At 38.2% G+C, this 14397-nt stretch overlaps 1 protein-coding gene across 9 annotated transcripts in view; it reads left to right on the top strand.

Annotated features, from left to right (window-relative positions):
* Positions 1 to 14397, top strand: part of TSGA10 (testis specific 10) — a 93157-nt gene that overhangs the window by 41824 nt on the left and 36936 nt on the right. The window lies entirely within an intron of this gene.

Below are 14397 nucleotides of genomic sequence, written 5' to 3'. Positions count from 1 at the left end.
TCAATTGCCATTAAACCTATAGTTTACTATAAAGAGTAGCTCTGCTTTTTGAAGGATATTTTAGGGTGATAATTAAGTTATTTGTTGACTTTAACTTAAACAGTAGTGGACACCTCGGCACACATTAAATGATTTCCTAAAGGTCAGTCACAGACTGACAGACTGGGAATGCCACTCTTACAGGAATCAAACTTCTAGTAATTGTAATCTTGTATTTGCAGAAAGCTTCAGTATTTAGCTGAAATAGCTTTTACAAAGCCCTTCTGGGTAAAGAGCATATTTGACCTTGGCCTTTCACTGTTTAATGTACCTTATAACTTAAATTATGTCCTGGGATCTGAACAGTATAAGAAAATGCAAAGCACAGGTTTGACAGTAGCTTAGAAAAGGGGTGGTTTGACATACAATAAAAGCCATAGCAAAGAAATAAGAGCATGTAACGGAACTTCTGTTAACTGGATGCCACGTACTGTGTTTAGCTGTTCCTACATACTGCTCTGTAGCAGGAGAAATCCCAGTTAAAGCAACCCGCAGGCAGTGGTGTAGGGGAACAAGTTTCTAAAGACCTCCATGTTAGCAGTTTTACTTGCAATGTCTATTGATGTGAGAAACAGAAATTCTACACATTCACTCAGGTTGAATTTCAGTGTATCTATGAACATATGAAAAATAATAGTTCATTAGAGTGTGAAATACATTATTTAGTCTACAGATAATACTTGGTTCATATACAAATTCCCAAAGTAGCCTCTTTGGTCTTTCAAGGGTCTGTGGTACATACTGATGCATTGGAATCACTTGTCAGGACAGAGAATTACTCAAGTTCTTTCCCGTCATTTATTTATTTATTTTTAATTAATTAATGTATTTTAATTGGAGGCTAATTACTTTACAATACTGTAGTGGTTTTGCCATAAATTGACATGTATCAGCCATGGGTGTACATGTGTTCCCCATCCTGAATCCCCCTCCCACCTCCCTCCCCATCCCATCCCTTAGGGTCATCCCAGTGCACCGGCCCTGAGCGCCCTGTCTCATGCATCAAACCTGGACTGGTGATCTGTTTCATGTATAGTAATACACATGTTTCAATGCTATTCTCTCAAATCATCCTACCCTTGCCTTTTCCCTCAGAGTCCAAAACTCTGTTCTTTACATCTGTGTCTCTTTTTCTGTCTTGCATACAGGGTCATCGTTACCATCTTTCTAAATTCGATATATATTTGAGATTGGTGTTTTTCTTTCTGACTTACTTTACTGTGTATCATAGGCTCCAGTTTCATTCACCTCATTAGAACTGATTAAAATGCATTCTTTTTAATAGCTGAGTAATATTCCATTGTATATATGTATCACAGCTTTCTTATCCATTCGTCTGCTGATGGACATCTAGGTTGCTTCCATGTCCTGGCTATTGTAAACAGTGCTGTGATGAACATTGGGGTACACTTGTCTCTTTCAATTCTGGTTTCCTTGGTGTGTATGCCCAGCAGTGGGATTGCTGGGCCGTATGGCAGTTCTATTTCCAGTTTTTTAAGGAATCTCCATACTGTTCTCCATAGTGGCTGTACTAGTTTGCATTCCCACCTACCATGTAAGAGGATTCCCTTTTTTCCGCACCCTCTTCAGCATTTATTGCTTATAGACTTTTTGATAGCAGCCATTCTGACTGGTGTGAGATGGTACCTCACTGTGGTTTTGATTTGCATCTTTCTGATAATAAGTGATGTTGAGCATCTTTTCATGTGTTTGTTAGCCATCTGTATGTCTTCTTTGGAGAAATGTCTGTTTAGTTCTTTGGCCCATTTTTTGATTGGGTTGTTTATTTTTCTGGCGTTGAGTTGCATGAGCTGCTTGTGTATTTTTGAGATTAATTCTTTGTCAGTTGCTTCATTTGCTATTATTTTCTCCCATTGTGAAGGCTGTCTTTTCACCTTGCTCTTAATTTATTTTTTACTCTCTGCTTGAAAGGATATTGCAGGTTCAGGTAAAATAAAAATAATAATAAAATAAGAACAACAACAAAGAAAACCTTGAAAAATAGAGAAAAAGTTTCCAAGAAATTTAAATCACCCATGATTTCATAGCCCAGGGAAAATGCAGTAATATAGATTTGTTTTTATAGCCAGAAGTGTTATGTCTGTATGTAAGCTTTCTATGTAATTGATATCATCCTATATTAAGTTATATATTTGGTGGCCAATTTCACTTAATCCCTTACCATAAATATTTTCACATGTAGTTGGAAGTTCTTTGAAAGCATTTTGGTGGTTTATTAAAAATATTCTAAAAGATAAATATATAATAATTTTGAGGGTTTTGTGTACATTTATTTTCTTTTAGCAGTATTAGTAAAGTATAATTGACATACATATAATAAAAATTGCACATACTTAAAGTGTTCAGTCTGGTAAGTTTCGACATTTATTTGTACCTGTAAGGCCATCACCACACTCAAGATAGAGGCCCTGTCCATCACTTTCCAAAGTTTTCGTATGCCTGCCTATCCTCTTCCCCAGGCAACCACTGATTTGCTTTCTGTCACAGAGGTTTATTTGGATTTTCTAAAATGTTATTATATAAGTGAAATCATGCAGTGTATATTCTTTTATAGGGCTACTTTCACTCAGCATAATTGTTTTGAGATTTATCCATGTTGTCACATATAATCAATAGTTTACTCCTTTTTATTGCTGAGTAGTATTCCACTGTATGGATATACCACATAAACATTTCCGTTGTCCAACTTGGAGCTATAATGAAAACCATTGATGAGCATACACATTTGAGTCTTTATATGGATGTGTGCTTTTACTTCCCTTGGGTAAATACCTGAGACTGGAGTGACTGAGTCATATGATGGAGGTATGTTTAACTTCTGTAAAAACCATTAAACTGTTTTCAAAGTGGTTGTACTGTTTTATTCTACATTTTCACCAGCAGTGTATGAGTGTGCCAGTTGTTACATGTCCTCATCAATACTTCATATACAGTGTCTCTATAGTTTTAGCCCTCCTAATAGGTATGTACTGTGGTTTTGATTTGCCTTCTCTAATAACTAGTGATTTTGAGCATCTGTTCATGTCATTTTGTGTCGTACATATATCTTCTTTAGTGTCTGTTCAAAACCTTTGCATACTTTTATTGAGTTATAGGTACCAATAAGTTGTAAAAATCCTTTCTATATTCTGGATATAAATTCTTTGTCAGGTACAATATATGTTTGGCATGTATTTTTTCCCAGTCTGTGGCTTGCCTTTTTATTTTCCTAAGTGTCTTTTAAAGAGAAAATATTTCTGATTAAGTGAAACTTACTGCTTTTAAAAAATTTATTTCCATCCCTTGTATTCTTTTAAAGAAATTATTGTCAAGCCTAAGGTGAGATTTTTCTCCTGGATTTTCTTCTAGCAGTTTTATAGTTTCAGTTCTTACATTTAAATCTATGATCCATTTCAAGTTAATTTTTGCATATAGTAGAAGGTGTAGTTCAAAGTTCACTTTTTTTGCATATGAATATCCAGTTGTTCCAGCACCATTTGTTGAAAAGCTTTCCTTTTTTTCACTAAATTGTTTTGCAGCTTTGTAGAATGTCAGTTGTCCATATATGTGAAGGTCTATTTTTTGATTATCTATTTTGTTTGGTGGATCTATTTATATGTCTTGATGCCAATATAACATTTCCGAATTACTTTTTTTAGTCCTCAAATTAGGTAGTGTTAGTCCTCTACTTTGTTCTTTCTTAAAGTTGTTTTGGATATTCTGGTTCCTTGCATTTTAATTTTAGAATCCGCTTCATAGTATAAACAGAAAAGCCTTGGGAATTTGGAATTGGTGAAAAATCCCTACTCATGAACACACTCCCTTTCTTTTTATTTTTTATTTTTTGGCCATGCTTAGTAGCTCATGGGATCTTAGTTCCTGGACTAGGGATCGAACCTGGGCCACTACAATGAAAGCAGCAAGTCCTAACCACTGGACCATTACCAGGGAACTCCGGTCCATTTATTTAGATCTTCAATTTTTCTCATAATGTTTTATAATTTTCAGTGTATAGATCTTGCATTATCTTTGTCAGTTTATCCTTAAATATTTTTTGCTTTTTGATACTGATGTAAATGGAATTTTAGAATTTTAATTTCTGATTGCTTATTGCTTATATACAAAAATACAAATTTTTAAAAATAAAACTTTGTATTATAGAACAGTTTTAGATTTACAGAAATTTGTGAAGATAGTGCAGAGTTCCTACATACCTCATACCCAGTTTCCTCTGTTAATAACATTTTGCATTAGTATGGTTCATTTGTTAAAAGTAGCCGATCAGTATTGATACACTCTAATAAACTGAAGTCTGTAATTTATTCAGATTTTCCTTAGTTTTTCCATAATGTCCTTTTTCTGATCCAGGAGCCCATGTAGGATACCATATTACATTTAGTTGTCTTGTCTCCTTAGGCTTCTCTTGGCTATAAAAGTCTCAGACTTTCCTTGTTTTTGATGACCTTGACAGTTTTGAGGAATACTGATCAGGTATTTTGTAGAATGTCTCTCAATTGGGGTTTGTCTGATGACTTTCTCGTGGTTAGACTGGGTTGTTTTTGAGAGAAAGGTCACAGCAGTAAGGTGCCATTTTCGAGTACACAGATATTCAGATGTCATGAGTACATCTTATCAATATGATTTATCACTGTTGATTTTGACTTCAGTTGCCTGCCTGAGGTAATACTTGCCTTTTCCAGAATGTCATATAATTGAAATCATATAGTACATAGCCTTTTCCCACTGGCTTCTTTCACTTAGTAATGTGCATTTAAGGTTCATCCGTTCATTTCTTCTCATTGAATAATATTCTGTCATATGTATGTACACAGTGTGTTTATCCATGCGCCTATTGAGTCATCTTGGTTGCTTCTAGTTTTTGGCAATTGTGAATGAAGCTGCTATACACTTTGATGTGCATGTTTTTGTGTGGACAGAAGTTTTTATTTTTTTATTTAAATTTTTATTTCGGCTTCTCACAGTTTGCAGGATCTTAGTTCCCCAACTAGGTGTTGAGCCTGTGCTTTCAGCAGTGAAAATGCAGAGTCCTAACCACTGGGCTGCCAGAGAATTCCCAGAACAGAATTCTTTAGATCAGTTCAGTAAATACCTAGGAACAGAATTGCTGAATCATATAGTAAAACTGCATTTAACTTTGTAAGAAACTACCAAATTCTCTTTCAAAGTGAGTATACCGTTTTGCATTTCCATCAAAAGGAATGAAGGAGACTTTCTGTCAGCATTTATTATTGTCAAATGTCTATATTTTAGGCATTAAAATAGGTGTGTAGTGATGTTTTGTCATAATTTGCAATTCTCTAATGACAAATAATGTGAAACCTCTTCTCATATTATTTGCCATCTGTGTATTTTTGGTGAGGTGTCTGTTTAGATCTTTAGCCCAATTTTTCAATTGTTTATCCATTTAGTGTTGAACTGTAAGATTTCTTTATATATTTTGGGTCATGTTTTTATCAGATAAAGTGAAAGAAAGTGAAAGTGTTAATTACTCAGTTGTGTCCAATTTTTGCGACTCCATGGACTGTAGCCTGCCAGGCTCCTCTGTCCATGGGATTTTCCAGGTACAAATACTGGAGTGGGTTGCCATTTCCTTCTCCAGGGAATCTTCACCACCCAGGGATTGAACCTGGGTCACCTGCGTTGCAGGCAGATTCTTTTTAGTTAATTGAGGAAAATAAGCCTGAAGAGGAGGATGTAGGGAAGCCTACGGTCAAGAAGAGAAACAGAAACGGAACAATGGAGACATTCAACACCTCTGGCGTCTGCAGCTGCAACAGACATGAACCAAAGTTCAACATTTAGAAGCATACCAGATGACCTTGGGCATGGTGGTTACTTCTTAGATATAATACTAAAGGCAAAATCCATGAAAGAAATAATTGACAAACTGTACTTCATTAAAATTGAAGACTTAAGGGGCTTGATTGAGCGGAACAGAGCCAGGCAGCAAAAGGAAGCATGTCAAAGACTCCGGGCAGTGGCCCAGACGACGGAGCCCACCACCCTTCTTCTACTGACAGTGCTTCATGTGAGGCCCTCGGCCCCCAACCAGCAGCAGCCGACAGAGGGCATGGACGGCATAGAACCCAAAGAGACAGCCCCATTGGAGGGAGACCAGCAGCAGGGGGGTGAGCGGATATCCCCACCCAGATTCTGACCCAGGTACTAAGGGCCTTTCCACCCCAGGCCACCCCAGCAGCCCACCACAGAAAGTGGGAATGACAAGACCAAGCCCAGCCAAGGCCCCACTGACAGCTCCCGACCTGAGCCCCAGAGCCCATGAAACTGCCCCTACTTCCAGTGGAGACAGCAGCAGTTCCTGGGGCCCAGGCAGCCCACCACCCCAGAGACCTCAGCACCCATCAACAGTGGGGACCCGCCAGCCACCATACTAGAGTGATTCCAACTCAAAGGACACACAGAGTCACCATCTGGTATCTGCCAGTTTTTCCAACTGACCTGTATCCTACCCAGCACCTCCCTCTGCTCTTTCCCATAATTCATGACATCAAAACACTGGCTTTCCCCCCCTTTCCTTGAGACTCAGGAGGGCCAAAGCAACACCCTTTTGCTTTTTTTTTTCTCTCTCCCCTACCAAGGGTTGAAGGAAGGGATCCATCCTTATTGTTCAGAGGCCCCAACTCCCTCCCCTAAATCAGGCTGAGAAGGAACCAGCCAGATCTTCCCTACTCCTGGTTGTTTTTCTTTCCCACCCGTTTATTTTTTGTTTCCCTGCTCCCCCCTACCTCTGAAGCCCTGTTATGAACTGTCATGTGCCTCCTGAGCCTCCAGTAAAAACAAAAATGGGAAAAAAAATTGAAGGCTTAATATTCTGCTCAACACGATATCAAATATATGAGAAGACAAGCCACAGACTGGAAGAAAATGTTTGCTAAAGATACCTCTAATAAAGAACTGTTATCCATAACTTAACTTTAAAAAGACAAGCAACTCAATTAAAAAATGGGCAGAAGAACTTAATGGATATTTTTCCAAAGAAGACATACAGATGGCTAACAGGCATTGAAAAAGTGTTCAACAATGTTAAACATCAGAGAAACGCATATTAGAACCACAAGGAGATACCGCCTCACACCTTTTAGAATGATTATCATCAGAAAGACCACAAATAACAAATGTTGGCCAGGATGTGGAGAAAAGGGAACCCTTGTATATTGCTGATGGGAATGGAAATTGATGTAGCCACTATGGAAAACAGTATGGAGGTTTCTCAAAAAATTAAAAATAGAACTACCATATGACCCAGCAATTCCACTCCTGGGTATCTATCTGAATAAAACAAAAATACTAATTTGAAAAGATACATGCAACCCAGTGTACATAGAATCATTATTTACAATGGCCAATATACGGAAACAACCTAAATGTTACTCATCAACAGACAAGTGAATAAAGAAGATGGGTGTATAAATATATGTGTATATACATATATATACACATACAATGTGTGTGTATATAGGAACTAAAAAGCCTCTTGATGAACGTGAAAGTGGAGAGTGAAAAAGTTGGCTTAAAGCTCAACATTCAGAAAATGAAGATCATGGCATCTGGTCCCATCACTTCATGGGAAATAGATGGGGAAACAGTGGAAACAGTGTCAGACTTTATTTTGGGGGGGCTCCAAAATCACTGCAGATGGTGACTGCAGCCATGAAATTAAAAGATGCTTACTCTTTGGAAGGAAAGTTATGACCAACCTAGATAGCATATTCAAAAGCAGAGACATTACTTTGCCAACAAAGGTCCATCTAGTCAAGGCTATGGTTTTCCAGTGGTCATGTATGGATGTGAGAGTTGGATTGTGAAGAAAGCTGACTGCCGACGAATTGATGTTTCTGAACTGTGGTGCTAAAGAAGACTCTTGAAAGTCCCTTGGACTGCAAGGAGATCAAACCAGTCAATCCTAAAGGAAATCAGTCCTGAATATTCATTGGAAGGACTGATGCTGAAGCTGAAACTCCAGTACTTTGGCCACCTCATGCAAAGAGTTAACTCATTGGAAGACTTTGATGCTGGAAGGGATTGGGGGCAGGAGGAGAAGGGGACGACAGAGGATTAGATGGCTGGATGGCATCACCAACTCGATGGACGTGAGTTTGAGTGAACTCCGGGAGTTGGTGATGGAAAAGGAGGCTTGGCGTGCTGTGATTCATGGGGTCGCAAAGAATCGGACACGACTGAACGACTGAACTGAACTGACACATACAATGGGATACTGCTGCTAAGTCACTTCAGTCGTGTCCGACTCTGTGCGACCCCATAGATGGCAGCCCACCAGGCTTCCCGTCCCTGAGATTCTCCAGGCAAGAACACTGGAGTGGGTTGCCATTTCCTTCTCCAATGCATGAAAGTGAAAAGTGAAAGTGAAGTCGCTCAGTCTTAGCGACCCCATGGACTGCAGCCCACCAGGCTCCTCTGCCCATGGGATTCTCCAGGCAAGAGTACTGGAGTGGGTTGCCATTGCCTTCTCCAATGGGATACTATTCAGCCATAAAAAAGAATGAAATTTTGCCATTTGCAACAACATGAATGGACATTGAGGGTATTACGCTAAGTGAAATAAGTCAGATATATGTGGCATATAACCTTTAAAAGTTGTGAATCACTATATTATACACATAAAATATATAATATTATATATCAATTGTACCTTCGTAATAGATAGGTTGTAGCTCAGATGGTAAAGCATCTGCCTGCTATGCAGGAGTCTCGGGTTTGATTCCTTGATCTGGAATATCCCCCGGAGAAGGAAATGGCAACCCACTCCAGTATTCTTGCCTGGTGAATCCCATGGACAGAGGAACTGGTGGGCTACAGTCCATGGGGTCACAAAGAGTCACACACATCCAAATTATATTTCAGTTCACTTCAGTTCTGTCGCTCAGTCATGTCCGACTCTTTGCAGCCCCATGAATCGCAACATGCCAGGCCTCCCTGTCCATCACCAACTCCCGGAGTTCACCCAAACTCATATCCATCAAGTTGGTGAAGCCATCGAGCCTCTGTCGTCCCCTTCTCCTCCTGCCCTCATTATATTTAGGACTTTTAAAAAACTCAACAATAAGAAATAACTCACTTCAGTTCAGTTCATTCACTCAGTTGTTTGTTCATGACCAACTCCAGGAGCTTGCTCAAACTCATGTCCATCGAGTCGGTAATGCCATCCAACCATCACATCCTCTCTCGTCCCCTTCTCCTGCCTTATCTTTCCCAGCATCAGGGTCTTTCCCAATGAGTCAGTTCTTCACAGGTGGCCAAAGTACTGGAGTTTCAGCTTCAGCATCAGTCATTCCAATGAATATTCTGGACTGATTTCCTTTAGGATTGACTGGTTTGATCTCCTTGCAGTCCAAGCGACTATCAAGAGTCTTCTTCAGCACCACAGTTCAAAAGCATCAGTTTTTCAGCACTCAGCTTTCTTTATAGTCCAGCTCTAACATCCGTACATGACTACTGGAAAACCCATAGCTTTGACTGGACAGACCTTCGTTGGCAAAGTAATGTCTCTGCTTTTCAAAATGCTGTCTAGGTTGGTCATAACTTTTTTCCCAAGGAGCAAGCGTCTTTTAATTTCATGGCTACAGTCATCATCTGTAGTGATTTTTGGAGCCTAAAAAAATAAAGTCATCCACTGTTTCCATATTTTCCCCATCTATTTGTCATGAAGTGATGGGACCGGATGCTATGATCTTAGGTTTTTGAATGTTGAGTTTTAAGCCAACTTTTTCACTCTCCTCTTTCACCTTCATCAAGAAGCTTTTTAGTTCTTCTTCGCTTTCTGCCATAAGGGTGGTGTCATCTGCATATCTGAGGTTATTGATATTTCTCCCAGCAATCTTGGTTCCAGCTTGTACTTCATCCAGCCTGGCATTTTGCATGATGTACTCTGCATATACGTTAAATAAGCAGGGTCACAATATACAGCCTTGACCTATTCCTCTCCCAAATTGGATCCAGTCTGTTCCGGTTCTAACCGTCTGTTCTTGACCTGCATACATATTTCTCAGGAGGCAGGTCAAGTAGTCTGGTATTCCCATCTCTTTCAGAATTTTCCACAGTTTCTTGTGATCCACACAGTCAAAAGCTTTGGTTTAGACAATAAACCAGAAGTAGATGTTTTTCTGGAACTCCCTTGCTTTTTCAGTGATCCAACAGATGTTGGCAATTTGATCTCTGGTTCCTCTGCCTCTTCTAAATCCAACTTTAACATCTGGAAGTTCACGGTTCATGTACTGTTGAAACCTGGCTTGGAGAATTTTGAGTATTATTTGGCTGGCGCGTGAGATAAGTGCAATTGTGCAGTAGTCTAAATATTCTTTGGGATTGGAATGGAAACTGACCTTTTCCAGTCCTGTGGCCCCTGCTGAGTTTTCCAAATTTGCTGGTATATGAGTGCAGCACTTTCACAGCATCATCTTTTAGGATTTGAAATAGCTCAACTGAATTCCATCACCTCCACTAGCTTTGTTCTCAGTGATGCTTCCTAAGGCCCACTTGACTTTACATTCCAGGATGTCTGGCTCTAGCTGAGTGAACACACCATCGTGATTATCTGGGTCATTAACATCTTTTTGTATAGTTCTTCTGTGTGTTCTTGCCACCTCTTTTTAATATCTTATGCTTCTGTTAGGTCCATACTGTTTCTTTCCTTTATTGAGCCCATCTTTGCATGAAATGTTCCCTTGGAATCTGTAAGTTTCTTGAAGAGATCTCTAGTCTTTCCCATTCTATTGTTTTCCCCTATTTCTTTGCATTGATCACTGAGGAAGTCTTTCTTATCTCTCCTTGCTATTCTTTGGCACTCTGCAATCAAATAGGTGTATTTTTCGTTTTCTCCTTTGCCTTTAGCTTCTCTTCTTTTCTCAGCTATTTGTAAGGCCTCCTCAGACAACCATTTTTGCCTTTTTGCATTTCTTTTTTTCTGGGAATGGTCTTGATCACTGCTTCCTATACAGTGTCACAAACCTTAGTCCATAGTTCTTCAGGCACTCTATCAGATCTAATATCTTGAATCTATTTGTTACTTCCACTGTATAATCATAAGAGATTTGATTTAGGTCATACCTGAATGATCTAGTGGTTTTTTCCCCCGACTTTCTTCAATTTGAGTCTGAATTTTGCAACAAGGATTTTTTGAATTTTGCAACAACTCACTTAGAATGGGCCAAAGACCTTAACAAAAATCTCATCAAAGAAGTTATAGAGATATCAAATAAGTATATAAAAAGATGCAATACATCATATATCATCTGGAAATGCTAATTAAAACAAGATATTAAAACATAGCTATTAGAATGGCCAAAATCGGAAGCACAACAGATACTGGTAAGAATGTAGATCAACAGGAGCTGATGGGAATGAAAAGTGGTACAGTCACTTTGTAAAGCTATTTGGCAGTTTCATGCAAAACTAAACATATACTTATCGTATGATCCACCAATCATGCTTATTGATATTTACCCAAAGGAGTTGAAAACATTATGTACACACAAAAACCTACACATAGGGTTTGTAGCAGCTTTAATCATAATTGCCCAAATTTCGAAGCAACCAAAATCTATAATAGGACTCTGAGTTAGAGATGGCAACTGTATGTCAGATCCCATACTAATGTCATACTGAGAACCTTCACTATCTGATTTCTGGCCAGACAAATGACCTGTCAAGACGTTTTCCAAAATTACTCTAAAAATCTATCATTTGGTTCTGATTATGTCATTTTGTGAAGGAAGCATTCTATTCTGTGCCCTGAGTTTTATAATAGGTACAGATTTCTTCTCATTTTGAATTTTAAGTCTTAGAGTCATTCTGAGGTAGCAAAGCATAAATTTCAGTCTCTGCTATCAAAGTTGCTTGTAATATTATTTGGTAAAGTGCTGAATGAAAACTATAAAGCACCATCACCATGCATTGTAGCTTGGTTTATGAGTGCTGTCGTCTGTAGAATTTTCTGTTTCACTAGTGTGAGTTTCTCTGGAGAATCTACTTAATTATAAACAATTATCTATAAAAGCATTATTTTGAGTGTCTCTGAGTGAGTGTTTCCTTAGAACCGGGCAAAGTGTGTACAGCTGAGCACTGATGGAGAGTGCAGTCTGAGAACCAAGTGGGAGTTTGTTTTGAGAATAAGAGAGATCAGGAGAATCGCACGATATGCCAGAACCCTGATTTTTAACCTGCTGAGGGTGCACAGAGGAGTTGGTTTTCAGCTCCAAAGTAACCATTCAAAAAAGGTACATCAGGTAGTTTATAACCTAAGCCCCTTTGGGCTTTGGTATAAAAACCTCCTAAACATATCTTGAATGAGTTTTCTGACATTGGAGGGCCTGTTAGAAGAGTCTGCTAAAGAAATTACCTGCTTTATTTCTGAAGCTTCTGTTTCTTGAGTGTCTGTTTTTGGTGTGGGTTTATGGGTCAGTGATTTAAAATTCTGATTTGAAAACTTCTGATCGTGCATGTAGTTTTCCATTTTCCTCTTTCCTATTAGATGTATTCTTGAATTATGCAGGGATCTTATGGCTATTTTGGAAAATATGCAGCTTCAATATAGTTTAACAGGATAAGGATGGCCACAGTGTACACCGGAAGGTTTTGTCACATCCTCTCCCTGTCTTTCCAGGACTCATTCATTATCATATGAATTGATATACTTATTATATTTATGGCTCTTATATTAGCATGTGTTTTCAAGAATATTTTTATTAAAGTATGGTTGATTTACAATGCTTTGTTAGTTTCAGGTATACGGCATAGTGACTCAGTTACATAAATATATATTCCTTTTCAGATTCCTTTCTCTTATAGTTTATTGCAGAATATTGAGTATAGTTCCCTGTGCTATACATTAGGTCCTTATTGGTTACCAGTTTTATATATAGTGGTGTGTATATTTAATCCTAGCCTCCTAATGTACCTTATCCCACCCATCTTTCCCCTTTGGTAATCCTAAGTTTGTTTTCTATGTCTGTGAGTCTCTTTCTGTTTTGTTAAATAAGTCCATTTGTGTCTTTTTTAGATTCCACATATAAGCGATATCAGATGATATTTTTCTTTCTCTGGCTTTCTTTACTTAGTATGATAATCTCTAGGTCCATCGTATTGCTGCAAATGGCATTATTTTATTCTTTTTTATGGCTGAGTAATATTCCATTGTATATATATACACCACATCTTTATCTATTGCTAGACATTTAGGTTGCTTCCATGTCCTATTGTAAATAGTGTTGTAAATAGTGTAATAGTGTAATTTACAAGCTATTGTAAATAGTGTTGCAGTGAACATTGGGATGCAAGTGTCTTTTCAAAGTATGATTTTCTCATGATATATGCCTAGGAGTGGGATTGCTGGATCATAGAGTAGCTCAGTAGCCCTATTTTTAGCTTTTTTAGGAACCTCCATACTGTCTTCCATAGAGGATGTGTACCAATTTATATCCCACCAACAATGGAGAAGGCAATGGCACCCCACTCCAGTACTCTTGCCTGGAAAATCCCAAGGACAGAGGAGCCTGGTGGGCTGAAGTCCATGGGGTCGCTGGGAGTCGGACACCACTGAGCGACTTCACTTTCACTTTTCACTAACATGCATTGGAGAAGGAAATGGCAACCCACTCCAGTGTTCTTGCCTGGAGAATCCCAGGAATGGAGGAGCCTGGTAGGCTGCGGTCTATGGGGTAGCACAGAGTCGGACAGGACTGAGCGACTGAACTGAACTGAACTGAAAGCTGGTTTTCATGTTTTTTATTGATATTTCTTTAGTGTAAGAGTTCATGTGTTATATTAGCCATTGTTTCTTTGAATATTGTGTTTGTTATTTCCTGGCATCCCTATTAGGTGAATATTGGACCTTCTCATTCTGTTGTTTATGTCTCCTAAACTTTCCTTTGTATTTGTTCTGTCTTTTATCTGTGCTCTATTATAGATAATTTCCCCTGATCTGGCTTTTTTTTCTAGCTTACTAATTGTCTCTTTAGCTGTATCTATTTTGTTCTTAACCTTGTCATTTGATGTCCTTTTAAAATTTTTATTTCAATGCCTTTAGTTTAATTTCCGGAAGTTCTCTTTGGTTCTTTTTAAAATCTGCTGGTTCTTTTTATTATGAATTTTTATTATACTTTTTATGTATTAATATTTAAAATTATTTTTAAAATTTCTGTTTAATAAGGCTATAATCTGAAGTTCTTTGAAATCTAATTTAGTTTGTGTGTCTTTTGACTCCCACTAAGTTTGGCTTGTTTCTTAGTATGTTTTTAATATTGAATTGTGAGCTCATTTTTTAAAAATTTATTTTTAATTGAAAGATAATTACAATATTGT

The sequence above is a fragment of the Bos taurus genome, chromosome 11 (genome assembly GCF_002263795.3).
Source record: "Bos taurus isolate L1 Dominette 01449 registration number 42190680 breed Hereford chromosome 11, ARS-UCD2.0, whole genome shotgun sequence".
NCBI lineage: Eukaryota > Metazoa > Chordata > Mammalia > Artiodactyla > Bovidae > Bos > Bos taurus.
This window is presented reverse-complemented; position numbering and strand designations above follow the sequence as displayed.